Here is a 6,000-nt window from a genome sequence, read left to right as displayed (position 1 = left end):
TCAACTCTTTAGTCCGGGTTCAAATGTACACCGGGACCAAAGGCCCCGCCACGTGGTGCAGCGAGGGAGCTCCTGGTGGAGGACCTTTGATCCCGGTTCGTGAGACAAACCGGGATTAGAGGGTCTCTGGCGCAGAGAAAATGGCCGTTTCTCTGCCGCGGCAGAATTCCAGGGTTTTACATTATTCATTCAATTCAACAATGCATACATCATTCAAGAAACCACAAACATCGTCATGTATATATAGACATCGTCATGAAATACAGTACAAGTAATGCATGTTTACAATATATAAGACCTCTTTGGGAGCCGCGTGTCTCAAGATGCTCTAAAGCAAGGTCCGCCACTAGCGTGGCCTACTCCGGTGGCAGCGGTGGCATGCAGTTCCCATAATTTGTAGGTGTCGGTTTATTTTCATTATCCATCGGTTTTGAGTTGCGTAAATTGTTCAGGTCTATTAAATTCCATCTGTCGGTACATTACTTCTATTTTCTAGAACGCATTCATCTTTTATGTTAGTCTAGAAAGTAAGCCTTTGGCGCAACGAGCCAGCTAGCCTTGCGCGATTCCAGTAACAACTCTCCGTCTAAATTACTTAGGTAGTTCAAAAAAATGGATAAGTAAGGAAAAGGAGCCCTTCTATATATATACTATATCTTGAAGGAACGACTCTAGGCATGCTAACTAGATCTTCATCTACCGCACGTACTCACCGACCTACTAGCTAGATCTCCAGATCGAGGGTTAGCCAAGCCAAATGAGACATAGATCTTGATGGCCCACGTCGAGAACCCTGACCCCAACGACGATGGACTCATGGTGAAGGTGGCGGAGCGCAGCCAGTTCACCAGGTTCACGGCCATGTGCATGCTGCACTTCCTATGTTTGGCGTTACTTGCCATCTCCCTCCTCCTCTTCGTACTCTTCGACTACATCAGCCCTGGGACCAAGCTCGCTGTCGTCGCGCCCGTCGCAGGGAGCATAGGCTTCGTCATTGTCTTCACATGTACGGAGTAATTGGTTTCTCATTCGTCTTACTGATGACTACTACGTCGGGGATCCAAAGGGACGACGTGGCAGAGTCATAGATAGATTTATTCAATTCCACGTTGATTTCTTCAAAGTGATAATGTGGTGATCGATTCGATCGATTCAACAATTGCGATCGATCACAAGTATCCATACTTTAGATTTGTGTGCCAAATCCATGCCTTGTTTTAGGGCGCACCAGGCAGCTGCTATTCTTTGCTTTGTTATTCTGTCCATTTTTTCCGTGTGTTTTCTCCTTCTCCGTTTGATTATCCCAGACTGGAATTGGCATGCACAATTTTTTTCCCAAGTGCTAAAAAGCGCTTGGATGCCCCGTGTCAAACCGAGCACTCGATTCTCGGTCGTTGGATGCGTTCTGGATGGCTCGATCTCGTGCCGCGTCGAGGAGAGACGGTCCGACCGAAAAGCACCTGGGCTTGACAAATTCCCAAATGGCCTAGCGCCCCTTCTCTCTCCCGTGGAAGCAATTCCCCATTTCTCCACCCAGCTAGGGTTTCATCTCGGCGATTAGGATGGCGATTTCGTTGGCAGAGGGCGCGAGCGCGCGAGAACGCGTTCTGCTCGTCGGTGGAGGGAGAGAGCGCGGGGGAGGAAGGCTCGCTCGTCGGCGAAGGGCGAGCCGCGCGGTAGTGCGGCGAGCTCTACGTCGGGAAGCGAGGCTACCGGTCGGGCGGCGAGCTCTGCGGCGGAGAGCCAGAAGCGCGCGACGGCGGAGATATAGTCGTGCGCGATGACAGGGTGCGAGGTGACGAAGGTCTGCGAAGGATTTTGCCGACGTCGAGTTACAAAGGTATTCCCCAGTGCGAATCTTCCTCAATCACGTGTTATTCCCGTGTTGAGATGCAATTCACGCCCATATACGCACGAATTCCATGGGGATTTATCTGGCGGTAATTAATTCCCGTTCGTTTTTGTGTGTCCATGCCCCCTAGCGCCGATTCAAACCATAGGGAAGTAGATCTCGTGTAAATGTTCGTGGTGCCCATGATGTGTATGATTTCATCTTGCGTTAGCAGTTTCCCCTTGGCTGAATTAGTTGAGTGGTGCACATTGGAAAAGAATGTGCAGCTTGTGAACGTCATACTGGAGTTCTTGATGAGCATCGGGTATGGTGCGAACAAGATAGCCACACACGTAATCCATGTTTTGCAGAACACTCAGAAAATGATGCTAGAGCGATTTGACTACCTCCTCGAAAGAGGGGCGGAGTACAAGATGTTGTGTCAGATAGTGAGTGTGTTCCCAAAGATACTGATCCATGGCAAAGATATGCTCAATGAGAAGTTGAGCTATACATCACTCTGGAGCTGGAGCTCGGATACTCTTTCGAGTATCTTGATTGCTTCCCAGCACTATTATGCTTTGATTTGGAGAACCGGGTCAAGCGTAGGATGCAATGCTTCGGTGGATCCACCATAAGAGATGGTCTTTTTGTTGGGATCAAAAGGACCGAAGAATTTGTATCTTCGAAGTTGCCATGTGGTTTTTTCCTATGAGGTATAAACCCACGTGTAACTTTTTGCGCTTTTTCTTTGTCATCAACATGCATAAGTTTGCTCAAGGTTTTAAGTAAATTGTTTTTACTATTACTGTTAAGTTGGTACTGAATTTAGTTAAGTTGATTCTTACCCCTAAAAAGTTGTGATTTACATTATATCTAGGTTTTTCTTTCCCTCAGCCAACCAAAAAAGTTGTCCCATGTTTTTAAGTTAGTTGGTTTTTTCAGATGCTCAAGTTCACAATAGAGAGTTATTAAATTGGTTTTCTTGTTAGTCATGTTTTTCTTTCAGTTGGTGCTTCACATTGTAGGTAGTTGGATACTGTGGTTAGCTGAGTTGCCCATGTCATGAATATTTTGTTGCTTTCTCTCAGTTATTAAATTGTTTTACTTCCCTCTCATTTTTCCGAGTTCATTTTTATGAGCTTTTCTTTTTTGATGTATGCGACTTGATAGAGAAACCATTTTTTTCAGCATAAGCATTATAATGTGCTCTTTCACTTTTAACAGTGTCAAAACGCATCCCAATAAACGATTCATGTGTACTGGATGCAACTTCCTCATTCATGCCAGCTTCGTCAGGAACTCTTTCTTTCAAGTTAGGGTATGTTGTAGATTTTATGTGTAATGTAGTTCTGGGATTGCTTTGGTTGACTGTAGTGTGTGGTGGCCTATGGTGACGCGCCCCCTGCCACTGTTCATCGTAACCACCGACCACTGCTCCTTGGTCATGTATATTTGGCTTTGGAGATTTGCCAACCATCTCTTGTGCGGCAGCTTGAGTGCAAAACTGCGGCTCCATGGCTTTCATGCCAAAATCTTCAGCTGAGGGAGCATTGAGATCCAATCCTAACATATTTAAAAATGAGAATGTTCACTAGAATTTATTTTTAATATTCTAGTAATGACCATGGAGAAGCTTGTTGCTGCATCTAACTAAGTTGTGTACTGATCATGGGTTAGTTGTTTCCTTATCATGCTTAAGTTGTGTACTGAACACACATTAGCAAAATGCAACCCACATCAACTACTTCTTTTGTAGCAAGATAGTTATGTTGTATATTGGTTTCATTGAGTTGTTTTTGTTCTTTTCAACTTGGTTTACTTTCGAGTTACTACTAGAAACCCACAAGTAGTATAATGAATTAATTGACATGCCCCGAAGTAGTATACCGATTTAACTGAGTTCTTTCTTGTCATCCGGCTAAGTTGCTTTCTTACACTAGATAAGTTGTTTTACACAACCTAACTAACTTTATTTCCACCATGCATTTAATTTTTGGTTAAACAACCAATGGCGTTCCTTAGCTTAGTAAGGAATTTAATTTGAAACTTGCTTTTCTAGCAAACAAACTTGAAATCTGGTAACACAAAAATGACAAAAGAGACGAACAAGCGTTCCCGCTTGCGTTTACCAGAAGCTGAGGCGTAGCAGGGAGCCTTCCATGGCCTCGTCCAAAAACTTCCCAGCAGATATGTGTTTAAGGATGAGAGACACATACATGAAACTCTCAACTATTGCGAGATGGAAAAATGTAGCCATTGAATTTATGAATCAAGAGTATGAACTACAGAGTGGATCAGTTCCGGATATTACTCACAACTAACTATTACAGATACTTTTATGGGGGTAGTTTTAGTTCTTTTGATTCCTATTAAGCTATATGGATAAGTTGTCTAGCGATTTAATTAAATTGGTTTATATCTATAATTAAGTTGTGTACTGAAATAAGTTAAGTTGATTCCTCGAGCATTCTTAAGTTGTTGGTATCCGTAAAATTTATTAGCTGTTTCTTTTAAGCAGCATGCATAAGTTGTCTAGAGATTTAATTAAGTTATTTTATCACTATGCTCAAGTTGAGTATACTGAAATAAATTAAGTTGATTCCTAGAGTATGCTCAAGTTGTTGGGTGTCGGTACAATCTATTTAGGTGTTCCTTTTAAGCAACATGCATAAGTTGTCTACTGATTTTATTTCTTGCTTTGTCAACATGCTTAAGTTGAGTATACTGAAATTAATCAAGTTGATTCCTCCAGCATGCTTAAGTTTGTGGGTATTGGCGCAATCTCTGTAGGTGTTCCTTTTGAGCAACAAGCATAAGTTATTCACTGGTTTAGTCAGTTGCCTTGTCAACATGCTTAAGTTGAAACGGAAAATTAATTAAGTTCTATTTTCAGTATGCTTAAGTTGTATGTGTATCTACAATCTATCTTGGTTTTCATTTTCGAGCAACATGCATAAGTTGGTTACTGGTCTAATTAAGTTGCCTTGTCAACATGCTTAAGGTACTTATTTGTGATATTGCTAAGATGTACCAGGAAGCGGTGGATGCTGGACAGCGTACCTAGTACCATCTCGGGCGAGGTAGTGGTGGAGGTCATGGCGCCTGGTGGCGCCCCCGATGCCTAGCGCGAGCGGAAGCCCGCCGTTTGTTGCTGGCCAAGGTAAGTTGATTATCCATTTAATTAACTTACTTCTCCCTTGTTAAGTTGATTTCTAATAATGTTTAACTTTTCTAAACATTGATGCTAAGTTGCTTTCTAGGTAATATTGAAGTTGCCTTATCATTGATGCTAAGTTGTTTTCTTGCAGGAACAGAATATGTATTTTTTTGTGATCCACTCGCAATTTTCAGTCAAATCGAGATATCCATGGAGTTCTGAAGGAAGAAGAAGACCTGGAATAGTAGTTTGTTGTGCAGAAAGGAAGAAGAGATGGAGTAGTTTGCCAAGCACATCTCACGCCCTGCACTGTGTTGTTTTGTACCTTACGTGTAACATCTCTTTTCTTGGTTGGGTGCTGAATCGGTCAAACCAGCATCCGGATGCTGGGTTGGACAAACAAGCATCCGGATGCTGAGATGGACAAACCAGTACCGGATGCTGGCTAGCCGGGTCCATTTTTTTTTGTATTTTGGTCATGGGTTCTCTTGACTTGGTTAGCACGGGCGACTAACAATACATCAGCCGAGGAAAAATAAATATGCATGGCATGAAAACACCGAAAATCAACACATCAACCAGGAGCTTTCACACCGATTGTAATCTACCCCTACTTATGCAAAAACAAAAAACAAAAAACTAACTTGCAACCAATGCGTAACTAAGAAAATTGCAATTGGAAAAATCTGGAGTGACTATATAGCAGATATCTGTTTTACAACTCAGGAACAGCCACTTTTTTAAAGCCAATGAGAATATGACAGCTGTACTACTCAAAACCTCAATGGCAATGATTCAATTAACCAAAAGGTGTCTGTTTTCAGTTTCGATAAACAGACAGATTTTGTTGCAGGGAACGTTGAGTTTCCCATTTACAATTTACAGCCCACTGGAGTTCCAACGGCTCATTGTCTGAGCCCACGTTGCTTCACACCACGTTAAAAAAGCATGCAACCTAAGGCTGGTGCCAATGCATCGCCCCACTCTCACCCGCCACGTCAGCTTTTAT

At 42.8% G+C, this 6,000-nt stretch overlaps 1 long non-coding RNA gene across 1 annotated transcript; it reads left to right on the top strand.

The window, feature by feature from the left end:
• The first annotated feature begins 1,476 nt into the window (after positions 1–1,476).
• LOC127306852 (uncharacterized) lies at positions 1,477–5,444 on the top strand. Its single transcript, XR_007854928.2, has 3 exons — positions 1,477–2,547; positions 3,059–4,994; positions 5,143–5,444. It is a non-coding gene; the product is annotated as an uncharacterized lncRNA (long non-coding RNA).
• Positions 5,445–6,000: the final 556 nt, after the last annotated feature.

Source organism: Lolium perenne, chromosome 2, assembly GCF_019359855.2.
Source record: "Lolium perenne isolate Kyuss_39 chromosome 2, Kyuss_2.0, whole genome shotgun sequence".
Classification (NCBI taxonomy): domain Eukaryota; kingdom Viridiplantae; phylum Streptophyta; class Magnoliopsida; order Poales; family Poaceae; genus Lolium; species Lolium perenne.
The sequence above is the reverse complement of the archived record's forward strand: the minus strand, read 5'-3'. Positions and strand labels throughout refer to the sequence as shown.